We start from the raw sequence: 13,518 nt of genomic DNA, 5'->3' as shown, positions 1-13,518 counted from the left end.
CATCGGGGCTCGAGTGAATTGCGCCGCGACAAGATCGATCCAATAACGTTCCGACAAATGCGTTGTTTGCGTTGGCTAAGTACACGCGTGTCAGTGGCTCTCAAACCGCCAAGAAATCTTTATTTCCCTCCGCAATCATTTCCAACCCGGTGTCCACTGTGACGAATTTTAGACGAAGATCGGTATCGCGACTAGGATTCTCTTGTGACATCGATCACTCTCGAATTTCCCGACTCGTCAATTTCGTCATCACGTGGCCCGCGAATGAGTTTTCGCGGAAGAAATATCGCGCGGAGCGAGGCGTCCCGCGGATCCTCGCGGAGCGGCTGCACGATCTCCGCGTCGTTGTTTATTAGCGAGATTTATCGATCGCGCTACGCCCCGTAATAACACGGCGCGGTGATTTATTCAGATTTCATTCATGAAATTACGGCTTCTCGGGGCGTGTGTACGCGCTGGAGCACTGGGTGCACGCGTGCATCGCGAGTCTTCGAGACCGTCAACGTGGTCGTGGACGTCGCGGCGCTCTGGGAGGACGAGGTAGCCGATCGTTCCGAGCTCGATAACTTTCAAACGCGGGACAGCTTTCCAATCTAGCTCATTAACATCAATGATGCTCCGTTACAACGCAGTCGCGCAGCTCGGAGAGCGGCCAGTGGTGCTCATGCGCGCGGATCGCCGACCAATCGGTCGCGACTGCGCATGACCGGTACGGAAATTCGAGTATCGGACGCGAAATCGATCGGATCGAGTTTTTCCCGCGTCAACGAACCCCCGTGAACGAACCTCGAGTAAACGGATGTCGTCGCGACGCGGCGAGGGCGCGCAGCCTCCGCTCGGTCGATTCGAGGTCGATGGATTAAGCGACTGGGATCCAACGCGATCGAGGAACATATTTATCGGCGATTATTTCGAGACGAGAATGCTACCGTCTGCAATCCCACCGCGGGAAAGGCGCTCATGGGAAGGGAATAGGCCGTTCGCGCGGATATTTAGACAAGCTTGAATTATGTACTCCCGCCCAGGCTTTTTCTCCCGACGATTTTTTTACGAACGGTTAAAACGCTTTTGGGGCCCGCCACGGGGATATTGCCAACAGATGCTACGCGTAGGAAGCCTAAACTTCTTCGTTTCGTGACCGAGCCTCGCGAACAGCCGAGGATCTCCGCGTGGGCGGACCGTGCAGTCGATGAACTCGACGGGGATCGTTCCGACATCCAATCCTTCCACGATTAGGTTTGTTTTGATACTGGGTCAAATTAGACAGTAACGACACCCTGGTTGTCATCGTGGATAGATTTTTCGCTTCTACGTACAATGTTGCTTCGAGTACAATCATCGGCGCGTTATCGCGCCATGTTTTATTTGTCTCTCGCTTCGTGCTGTTTACGTTGCAAACTTTGCGCGAGATTGTTTCGTTTCTGTGCAAAGATACGTGCAGGTAATTGACCGTCGAAGCATTGAATTATTCTGGAAAAATTTTTATCGCCGGTTTGGTACATGGGTATGATCAATATGCTGTCAAGATAGAACTACAAGCCTGTAATGACTATCTAAGTATAACACGAGCGTCTGGAAAAAATCACTCTACCGATAAACCTTGTAATCTTCGCCACCTTCCTTTTACTCCAATTCCTGCGCGATTATCGATAAGTAAACACGCGTTCCCCGAGCAGACTGACGCTCATCCTACCTGCCTCGAATATCCAGTAATCCGTCTCGCCTATTCGCGACACGAACGAAGCCAACCGATCCGAATCGATTAGTCTCCGTGACCATCGATTAGCTCGACCACGTGACGATCGAGGCGATAATTTTCCAGAAACCTCGTCGATAGAAGAGCCAAGCTAGAAGGTGTCAAGGATGAGAAGAATTTCTTCTCGTCAAGAAGAATTCGCGTGTTCTCTGCTCGAATCTTCCTTCTGTCAAAGGAACGAAACACCCAAATGGACTTAACACATCGCGTACCGCATAAAAATCTCAAAGACATACGCCAGGGACCGCACGTTTTGGCATGACAGTGCGTAGACATCTAAGGTCTATAACAGACGAACAACGCGTGGAAAACGGGAAAACTCGTGAACAATCCTTCACAGATAGTACACCAGACATGGTAAAACTCGTGAATGGTACGCAATGTGTTAACAATGTGTTCAAACATCGAATCAATCAATCGCGCTGTCAAGACACCGCCAACGGGCTTTCCCAGACCCCGTTAGTTGAAATTAATTTGAACCAACGTTCCTCGATCGTTGGACGAGATTCGTCAACGATCCTCCTGCTCTCGAGAAGATGGCTGCAGCTCGCAGTGAGCAGAAAATCTGGGCAATGCATCTCGGGGGAAACGTATGGCACGGTGTAACCGGCGCAGATGTCGCGAGGCGGAAGAAAAATGGCGCGCGGTCGCGGCGGAATTTTTAGACGGGCCGCGTGTGTCCGGATCGGGAATTTTTGAAATTTCCGGGCCGATCGTCGATCTTTCCGCGACGACGTGGCTACGAGAAGGCGGCGAATTCACGGACGGGAATGCGTGCACGGCGTTCTAACGACGATTCACGGCGCGACGAGCAACCTTAATGTATTTACAGAGCTGAAACCCATTAACGCGTGTCTGCCAGTTGTTAACGGCGCGGCTGGCTGGCTGGCTGAACGAGCAGCCGACTTATCGTTTCGCTTCCGGCCGTGAGAACGCCGTTACGTTCCTCTGTACAGCTTAAGACGAGACTAACGATCGAGCCAACCACCTACCTCTCTCCGTCTCTTTCTCTCCCCCGATGCGCCTAGCTCACCTTTCCCGGCTGTGTTTGTCGTTTGACGTCCGGATTTTCCCGTCGATCCGCTTACAGGCCGATCGGCGACGAAATTTCGCGAGCAAGATCGATGCAAATGTCGCCGTGGATCCGCTTAACCGGCGCGACAGAGACGGATAAAGCGGGCGATAAAGGGACGGGGGAAGAGATAGCGGAGAAAATGGAGGAAGAAATGGAAGAGAATACCGGCGAAGGGGTGCACCGGAGGGTGGGGGGTGGGAAATTTCCTGCAATCGAAATATCGGTCGCATCGATGCTCGCGATCTCGAGTCCTCACGAGCAGAGTCGGATTTCGGTTCGGGTTATGTAACGCGCGAGAAAAATGGCGCGCGCGAGGAAGTATACGCGTTGTCGCGCTTGAGTCATCGATTACGAGCCGCGAGTATTATCGCGCGAACGGCGTGTAACTGTTTGCACGGTGTTTTTCGCGTGAAATACGGATCACGCGCAGCTGCAGTTAAACGGGATCCGAGGCGAAGACGATTACCCGCTGCTGATTCATCCGGCGCAAATTAAACAGCTTTATCGATCGGTCACGCCGTATACCGGGATGCTTATCGATGAATCAGAAAAATTCGAGGTAAACGTACTAGTTGCGTGGACGAGTCTATCAATCATACCGGTTACGCGTACCACGGTCCATCAATCAAGCCGGCATGGTATCGCGCGTTTCATACCCCCGGCATCTTCCTATTTATATTTTCACTCGGCCCGTCGCGCCATCCGAGTTATCGATGCGTTCGCGAGAATCCATTCTCGATGGCAAATTTATCGCGAAATCGTGTCGTCGCGGATTATAAGGGGAACATTCGGTCAAAAGCGAGGAAAAAGTCATCGCGTCGCTATGTAACGTATGTACGCGTGCACATCTAAGCGCAAAATATATTTTTCGAGCTTATTAACCCTTTGCGCTCGATGATTTTTGAGCTAAAGAAGGGTACGAGTTGACAAATTTTCTGTTATCAAGCTGGTGATATTTTTTGAGCAGTGAGTAAGAAATTGTATAATAATTAACACGAAGAATTATTTAATTTTGGTGCCTCGTACACTACGTTATTTTAAATTTGATATATTAATTAATATCGAGCTTCGAAGTTTTATCAAATGGCGACTGAAGGGTGCTTCTCGAGTGCAAAGGGGTTAACCCTTTTGCTATTACGGATGACTATAGTCACCATCTACACGCCATTTGAGAGACGCCATCTACACATGATTGGTGACTATAGTCACCGATCACAAAAACTGAGTAAAAAATTGAGACAAGTGCTACCGCTCCTCTTAGCTCTCTTCGCAAAGAATTGCAAGCTCTATTGCGATGGTCAGTTTTTCCTTTTGCCCGCCGTAGCGAAAGGGTTAAACGATTAGAATCCACCTTCCATTCCGAGATGATTTAAATTAAAAACGGTCGAAGAAGTGTCGCGACTAATCGGGAAAATGGTATACCTAGTGAGATCGAATTTGGATTCGCGACGTCTCCATAGTTGATACTTGGAAAATTGCAATCTAAAAGAAATTGCGATCATCGGTACGTTCTATGATTTTCAGTGGACTTTGAACAACCCCGAAGAGGGGTTATAATATCAATTTTTGATCAAGATTACTCAACGATATTAAATGAAATGACTTGAAACATTGTCTGCACGAAGAAGAATAGCTGACCATAATTTTATCTTTAATTTAATTAATAATCACATTGACTGCCCCTCCCTTCTTACGCAAATTAATTTCTATGTGCCAGAACGTGTATTGAGATCTGGAGCAGGTTTTCATATACATATATCCAGATCTATATATGGATTAATTAATCCAATTTATCGTATTATTACTGACTCAAACACTCTTTATAATCGTATAGATCTTTTTCATTGGTCTTTACATACTATCAAAAGACAATTACGGATGATTATTGATTAAAGCTATTCCTCCTGAACAAGGCGTTTATAAGCACGTCCCTTCGGCGTTATGGTATGTATAACTTGTTTGCTTTTCTTTCATATGTGAAATTTTATGTAAATGGACTACGTTTGTGGTCCGTTTATGAATAAAATAATAATAATAATAATAATGCAAAGAAATAGTAGCTAGTGGAAACGGTGGAAAAACTGTATACATGTTTATTAAACTGGAGAAAGGTTGAAACTGGCCTGTCTGTTTAGGGTCACGCAGGTCAAAAGACGTCTCCGGAAAACGGAAAACAAAAGACAAAAACGCAGAGGAAGGGGTCGCCCCCGTATCGCTAGGATGTATAGTTTATTTTAGTATTTAATTTTTACTAAAACAGGTGTATCCCACGAGTAGTACAATTTTGAATAAAATATGATTTCACGCAGGAAGAGAATTACGTATATCACACACCTCCTCTTCCTCTCTAATCTCATCTTCGATTTATCTTCCATTTTATTTACCACCTTTTCCTCCTTCTTTCTCTCTTGGTGAACCGTGCGACCTCTGGCGCCTCTGACGCGAGATAAAACAGGGGACGCTTACCGCGGGAAATTTCAATTATTCCGCATAGACTCGCAAACGACGCGTTTAGAAACACGGACAGAAGGCGCCACTCTAAAGTTAGACGAGTCGCTGTTCTCCGAGCTCTAAGAATAACTTTACCGTGTCGTGCTGTAAACAAACAAAGACCATCTGACATGTTCCGAAGCTGAACATCATCCGCGCCGCGACCGCGAGTCGCGTTGCGTTCCAGCAATTGCGCAATTCCGTTTCACCGCTGTGTGTACCATCCGCTTCTTTCGGCATGGCGGAAAATTTCATTTCGCCACGAGGTCGCGCCACCCTCGCGAAACACCGAGGTTTCCACGTCCGCGTTATCGCGTCCGAAATTTCTGATCCCCGTAATCCCGGCCGCATGCAAAACGGTAAATATTTAACTCGTAACGTTTCCCCTGCCGCACGGGGGTGGCGGGTTCAGAAGTCGAGCATTGTCCGTCACCCTGACAACGTGCCCTTTGGAAAACACCATCTGCTACATTCCCCGAGTACGAGAATTAACGTGGGGTAGCCTGGGTAAACAAGAAATTGTACACCGACCCCCGAAATTAAGCGGCTCTTCGCGTTTCTTCCGCTCGTCCGTCGACTAAACGATCGACTTTTCCAACGAGAAGCATTAACGATCCTCGGGGGTGGAAAGGGACCAAGCAGAGGGTGAATCGCGTCGGTTTTCCATCCAGTATCCTACACCTAGATACAGTTCGAGACATGTTGTCCACTTCGAGGACACGATTCGCGTTTAACCGACGCTGTTTCCCCGGTCAATTTGCGAGAGACGTCTAATCGGCTGGCAGAACGCTTCTAATAACGCGCACTCGCGCGGCTAGATATATCTTTTTATTTAGAACGCGTGTCTCGAAGCTCGCGACGCGGATCGAGGGAGGCCTGCGGACGGAAACGTGGCCGTTTTGGAAAATAACTATAGCTCAACCTCGATTCGCGTCGCGAGCACAGCTCGACGCGTTTCATCACCTGACACGCGCGTCGTCGGGACGTAAGATCGCGAAAATTGCCCGGCGTATCGATCAGCGGCGCGCGCGCGGGCGCGTTTTTATCGCGAGCGACGCGACGCCGACACGGAGTTTGCCAACGTTGCGACGATCAACAGCTGTCAGCGGGTTTAAACGACGACGGGAACAAACGGTGAAAAATAACTATAAAACGATGGGAGTCCTGCATGCGGGATTGTCGCGCGCCATTGTTGTCTACCGTTCGACGCGTAAGAGGACAGTGAGGCTGGAACAATATAACAATAGAACGCGGCGAGGCAATGATCGTAACCACCGCGCACGGCACGCTGCTTCCGAGTTTCCAGGGAAATGGAGAGCTTTTCCGCGGAAATCTCCGCGACGATTGATTTCGTGCGGCCGCGCAAGTGCCTCCGCGACACAGTCGAATCAAGAAGCCCGGGGACGGAGTGGGGCCAAGAAAAAAAGGAGAAATAAAATCGCTGGTAACGAGAGGAGAGATATATAGGAGAAGAGAGAAGGAGAAAAAGAGAGAAGAAAAAAAGCCGGAGATATATAAACGTGGAAAGTAAAGGTAATCGCCTCGGTCGTCGCGTTATCTTATCTAATCGCCTCCTCCGGAGACCAACCTTAATTGATCGAAACAGTAAATCGCACTTATACCGTTCGGCGTCGATGAACGTCGTCGCGCGTAGCTCGAAAATTTCTCGAACGACCGAAAACCAGGCGGAAAGACTAGGACGTTGCACGAGATATCGCCATTTTTATCGTTCCGAGAGTCTTGTTTTTTCTCTCTCCGCGAGAGACTTAATTAAGATTCGATAATTTATCGCGCAATTGGAAGAACGGGCAACCCGGTAATCGACGAGACACGCTTTTTTCTCTCGTTCTCATCGAAGCGGTAATATCGAGCAGATTCGAGCCAGGGCTTTGATAAATTTTAATGGGATTATACGTCTTTTCGCCGCAAATGTACGCGCACGCCGGACAAAACGGCCACGAAATTTGTCCGGCCGATCAAACCGGTGGACCGGATGACGGATAAAGGGGCGAGGAGAGGAAGTCCAATTTGTTTTTATCGGACCTTTGTTTCTCTCCTCGGCTTTCTACCCCCTGTCCTGCGCCGCTGTCCATTTAGCTCGCAGCAGTACGATATAAGCGCGAACTGTTCGCGCGAACCACGTTAATTCGACCGTGACTATCTACGCAAATTTTCCTCCCCCGATCGTGTGCCTTCCGACGCAAAATGGCCAACCGTTAACGCGCAGCGGAGCTGCCTCCTAACTCGACCGTTCCGTATCGTCGCGTCTGATATAATAACGATAGGCTCGATGAATCAAAATGGCCGGACAACGGCGATCGAGCGAATTTCCACGCGACGCTGTCGTTCGAGCGAGTAAACAGCTCGGTAAGTCGTGTCGTTCGAATATCCAGGCTGGTAACGGAAACATCGCCAATATCCTTTGTCTCCACGACGACGTGGATTGCGAGTTTAGAGCCCGATACGGTAACCACGCGATCGATGAATCGAAATGGCCGTTTCACGCTACGAAATTTTCACGCGTTTCGTTATTCGAATAAACGATCCGCGGAAATCCTTTTGGTTAAATATCGGACCGGATAATGGAAGCATCGCGAGTATTCTTTATGTCGACAGTGGAAATTGCGTATTCGTGGTCCGGATAGACACGGGGAAACAAAATGGTGGAACGACAGTGCGTTACTTCCGCGATCGACGAAATTTCGTGGAATATTCCAAACTCCCGAGGGAATAACGCAAAAATACCAAATATTTGCACGAACGCGAATAAGCGCCATTTCGAGGGTACGGTAATTCAAAATGGCCGATCGACAACGCGATCGTCTTTGGTTGGAATAAATGATTGGACGAGCGGAAACGCAAGGGCGATTTTCAAAGATCGTTCGTCTGGTTGGAAGCCTAGGTGTCGGTCACCCCGCGTCGAAGGACACCGAGAGTTACGCAAAGACACGCATCTGGATGGGAGACAGGAGGCGTAGGTTCCCGAGGCGCGGCCAACGTCCTTCCACGACGTCTGGTCTACTATACGCGTACCGTGTGTACGGCGACCGGTTTGATCGGCCGCGTCGCCTTTTTCTGTCGGCTTTCCCAAGCGTTTCTCTCGTCTCTTTCCCCCGAGCTGTCGTCTAGTCGCGAGGAACGCGCGCTCGTCCCGCATACGCGCGATTCCCTCGCCGCGTTTCCGGTTTCCAGCACTTCGCCGCTGACCCCGGTGACCCGGATCGCGAGATTAAACGCGAACGAATCTCTCCTACCCGTCGTCGTCGGCCACCTTCCTCCCTCTCCCCGCGTCGGCACGTCCGGATATCGTGCAACGCATCTGCCGTGGCCGCCGGGACGCCGGTAATAAGTCGTACAGGTAGAGTTCGATTAACCCCGCGGTGACCCGCGATAAAATTAGCGGAACAGCCTGACCGGACTGATAAATGCCTGGAACGTCGTGCTAGCCTCTGGCCCCTCGGCTCTGTGCCGTTAATGAGATTTAACGGGGACGCAAACGCGACCGCGAGCGACAGCATTCGTTCTGGCAACGTTCTGGCACGTGAGAGGAACGACGAAACGCGCGCGGCGTGCCATCGCGGTGAGCGCACCGCGCCGCTGCTCAGAAATAAACCGTCGCGTCTGTTCGCAAACGAAACGCGAACCGTCCCCCTTCGAAACGGAACGGGAACGAGGGATAAGCGCGATTGTACCGTAACTACCGCGAGAACATCCTGCGTCGGTGGCTTTCACGGGACGCGTCGATATTTCCCATGGGCCGCGAGCGGGCCGGTACATTTCGACCGGCCCCATGGGAACGTTCGTTCGTTCGCGGCCAAAACCACGAAAAACCGACACCTTTCGTCCGACTTTTCGCCACCGTTCGATCACCGTTTCGCCAATCGATATCGATAATAAGCCGCGCGAGCCGCGACCGAGGATGGAGGAGATACGAGGTGCTAACGCGGCTAGGTGGAATGAATTATCGAGCAACGGGGTGCAGCTGGTAGGTGGAAATTACGATAGTTTGGCAAGCGACACCCTGGCTCGAAGAAAACGCAGCAGGTAGCGTGGCTAGAAAAGGAGGTTGCGCCATCGAAGGTTAACAATGCCACGTTCCGTAGCCACGGCTACAATGGCATCTTTCGCATCACTCACATTGCGAGCCATTGTACCGGGGAAACCATTGTTTCTCGTCCCATTGCGCGCATCGGCGGCCCGAAGGGGGGCAGGTGCGGCGCGGGGGTGGAAGAAGGGCGGCAAGAGGGGCGACGGGGTTGGAATACGAACGGGACAGAGTCGCGTACCAACGGCCCGTGTTCGAGACAAAAGAGTTACGTCAGGCCCATTCACCCAAAACGCCTTTGTGCGTCCGGATATTCTTATTTCAATGCCAACAAGAGAAACGGAACAGTGGAGACGCTGGCAGAGGAGGATCGGTATACACCGGCACTCGGTCAAGTCACCGAGAGTCGTGTGCCGTTTAAAGCCACCCCGAGCTCTCCTCTTTCCTCCGTCCGTCCGGGAATGTATAGCGCCAAGGGGTGAAACAGCGAGAAGCATTACGCGTACACTGGTCCTCGATCAGTGGCAAACGCGTTTGAAAAATCGGTCGTTTAACGATGAAGCCGACTGGCTAGGTATCGTCCCGTTGCGCCCCCGGATTTTGCTCCCTTCTATTTAAAAATACACGCAGACACGCGAGTATCCGCATGCGCGACGAGGTACGCGCAGGGATGTGTGCAGTTTTCGAATTTCGCTGGGACGATAAGCGCGAAATAAATATGCAGAGCCGTTTCCACCCCCATCGAGCGACGCGACCGTATCGACCACCTTATCGCACGAGCTCGCTCGCTGCGCCGATCGCGAAGCGGATTCGGCAAGCTACTCTCGACTACCTCGGGTTACTCGCAATTACTGTGCTCTGTCCGAGAAAGATCGGGACGGCATTAAACGTCGATGGGAGAAAGAACGGCGGGCAGGGGGTTGCGAAATTAATGGATCTTCGAAGCGTCGCTCATTACGGCATTACCGCGCCGATCGTGTAACGAGCAACGTGGAAGCGTGTCGAATATTTCGCTGATTTTCATGCGTCCCGAGTCCCCGTGCCTTGTTAACAAACATATCACACACGAGGACGAGCGCGCGTCCTGTATTCCTCGTTACGACCGGCGCATCGAGCGTCCGTGATTTCAGACGGATAATGAATCATCCGCGTGCCTTTCAGCTTGTAATATACGTCTATAAAATAGAAGGATGAAACGAACGAGAACGATGGTTCTATCTTCGACGCTGGGATTATTTAAGTAACGGAGATCCATCGAGCGAGCGACGATCGGTAATGATTCACCTGGACGTCCGAGTCGCGAACGGCTCTGGAACCGATAGAGGGGGGTCCAACAAATTTTCAATCGCGCGTGTGCAGACGACGGGTTATTTATGCGCTCGGCCATAAAATTCGAAGCTCGCGAGAGGGAAACGATACACGAGCCGGTGAAAGTCGGTGCAAAAGGAACTCTCACGAAATTCTCGATAGATAAGCGAATGCGACGCGGGGCCGGGAGGAACGGAGAGCACCGCGGGACCAAGGGGGGGGCGGTGGGAGAAAAAGAGAAACGGGACGAGATTGTCGTCGGCAATGCACGCGACACACGGCCGCATTGCGAAACGTACGTGTACCGATACACGCGCGGTAAAATATCGCGCGGAGTCGAGCGTGTCGCAATACGCGACACGAAATGGAAGCGCCAACCCGTGTACAAGGAGAAAACAAAAATATCGCCGATGCCGCGTCGCCACCGTCACGAGCGTATAATTCATGCGAGTAAAAGCGGGTAAAAGCGGGTAAAATCGTCGGGACGATCGGCCGAGCTTGCGCTCGCGTGCGCCCCGCGTGGCCGCGAGACGCGAATCGCGACGCTTCGGCGAAACGAGGGCGATTTCGCGAACCCGGCCGGTAAAGGAGAGAGTCGCGATACCGACGCGAGACCGGACGACGCGACCGACTCTCGCGGAAAAATTATACACGGGATAGGCGCGGGTGGTTGGTTACACGGCGAGATCGATCGAAGCAATTCCGCGCGATGCGAAATTCAATCGAAAATATTACAAACGCAGCTGCTGCCCGGCAGGAAATTTTAATTCGCGACCGATTCACGCACGACGATATCGTATCGCGTATTAATCGAGGAAGCGAGAACAAACGCGCGTCGGCTAACGAAAATATTTGTACGCCCGACGATGGACGCGATCCCGCCCGTGCGATCAATTATTCAATCCGCTGAATTATTTACGAAAAAATATTTTCGCCTGCGTGTACGTCCCGCGAGAAGACGCGGCGGGCAGAGGGGGCGGTTCATAAACGGGTAACTCGCATATTCGAGACCTCCGGATCCGCTTAGCGTATCGGGAATGAATAATTCATCGGGACTCGATACGTAGGATGTATTTCAGTAATTGCATCAGGTGTTAGATGAAAGGAAACTTCGGCAAGGTCGCTCGACACCTTACACTTTTCCTATTTTTAACGCCGGCTCCTTCCTTTTCCTCGCTCGTTATCGCGCAGTCTCGCCAATTATCGTAATTAGCCGCGTTAATAGGCAGCGGTCCATGAGCTGCCTGTTGAAAAATTCAAGCGACGCTGATCGATCGATACCGCGTTTCAGGTCCGAATCTAATTCTATCGACGGAAAGATACTCGGTATTTTTTTGCTCTTATCTGCCGATCTACGACGAATATCTTCCACATAATCGCCATAATTGCAACCCGTTTACGTCGATTACGAACCAACTCGAAATCACCGAATCAGAAGTGTACATAACCGTGTATAATCGAGCGTGTAACGACGCGATGGAATTTTCGCGCAGCCATCATGCTCCCGCCGCGCCATCTCGCGGAATTCCTTCCCCGTCCGACTCGGGCCGATTTTCGGCACGAGTTACATCGGTTCTGACGGCGCCGCGCATCCAAAGCCTCGTACCCTCGGCAACGACGATAATTGCTGGCGAAACTGGATCGTGTAAAGTTCGGAATACAAGAATATACAACAGAGCACCTGTCGAATCGCATTATCGGTCACGCGACCAACGCTGTCGCGTTGTCGATGTGACCCAACCATCTGTTCGCCTATCGGATGACGCTGTCGGTGTACATCAGCGTCGTATCTCGTGAAAACGGTGCCCGGGCTGGTTGCGAAACTAGCGTTACTTTCGCCGAATATCGCGGCACGGAAGACGGATCGCGATTCCGGTTTCGATTCTACGTGCCGTCCCGCACAAAGTCGTCCGATGAGGCAACGACGAAGGCACGCGTGTATTGTTGAACGCAAAAATACGAACCAGGCGGCACGGAGAGCGATTAAATAGATAGTATTTCTTTCTTTGGCCGACGTTTGGTTTGCTCTGCAAACACGAGAGATCTCGCGGAGCGTAGAAAGCCGGAGAAATTCCATTTAAAATAGTGGCCGCTTCCGACAAATTCGATTCCAGCGGCGAGGCGAATAAAGTCGCGGTAAAAGGAACGAGACACGAGGTAAATTAATGCAATCAGAAAGATCGTAATTGAGGAGGACAACGGGGACCCGACGAGGGTACGCCGGCCGATCTTGGGAACGGGATGATATTGCCCGGCGAGGCTAGCTAGCGTGACGTATTTCTTGGCCGATAATAAAAACACTCGATCGTACGGGTAATTAACGGGAAAGAAAAGAAAGCGACCAAAGTGCCGGCCGGTTTTCCGCTGGAAACCCTTCGAGACGTTCAATTAGGCACCGCGCCAAACTAAACCCGGCCCGGCAATGTTGCGCAGGTCAAATGTCGAGTAGCGAGCGACAAACCGAGATTTCCTCGCCATAAACTTCGCCACGCGGCCTAACCGTCGGATACGCCATCGGTAATTAAAAGAACGGGCAATTAAAACGTATTGTCGCGGGATATACACGAAAATCGAACCACTCGAATCGTTATTCGATTTTCACCCACGAATTCGTGATATTTAATTTAATTTTCGAAAAAAGACGCCTACAGCTCGTATTTTACAGGAAATAAACGCGAAAAGGCACGTTGTTCGGTTAATGAATATTCGAGGAATGTGGAGAATTTTAATTGACTTTGATAAAAAATAAAAATCGTTCGATCGACCGACCGACGGTCGAGAAATCGGAAAATTCAATGGCGTGTAACCCAACATTTTTTCGATTAATAGAAAAATTTGAATTCC

Source organism: Eufriesea mexicana, unplaced genomic scaffold (genome assembly GCF_001483705.2).
Source record: "Eufriesea mexicana isolate 0111107269 unplaced genomic scaffold, ASM148370v2 scaffold2839, whole genome shotgun sequence".
Lineage (NCBI taxonomy): Eukaryota > Metazoa > Arthropoda > Insecta > Hymenoptera > Apidae > Eufriesea > Eufriesea mexicana.
The sequence above is the reverse complement of the archived record's forward strand: the minus strand, read 5'-3'. Positions refer to the sequence as shown.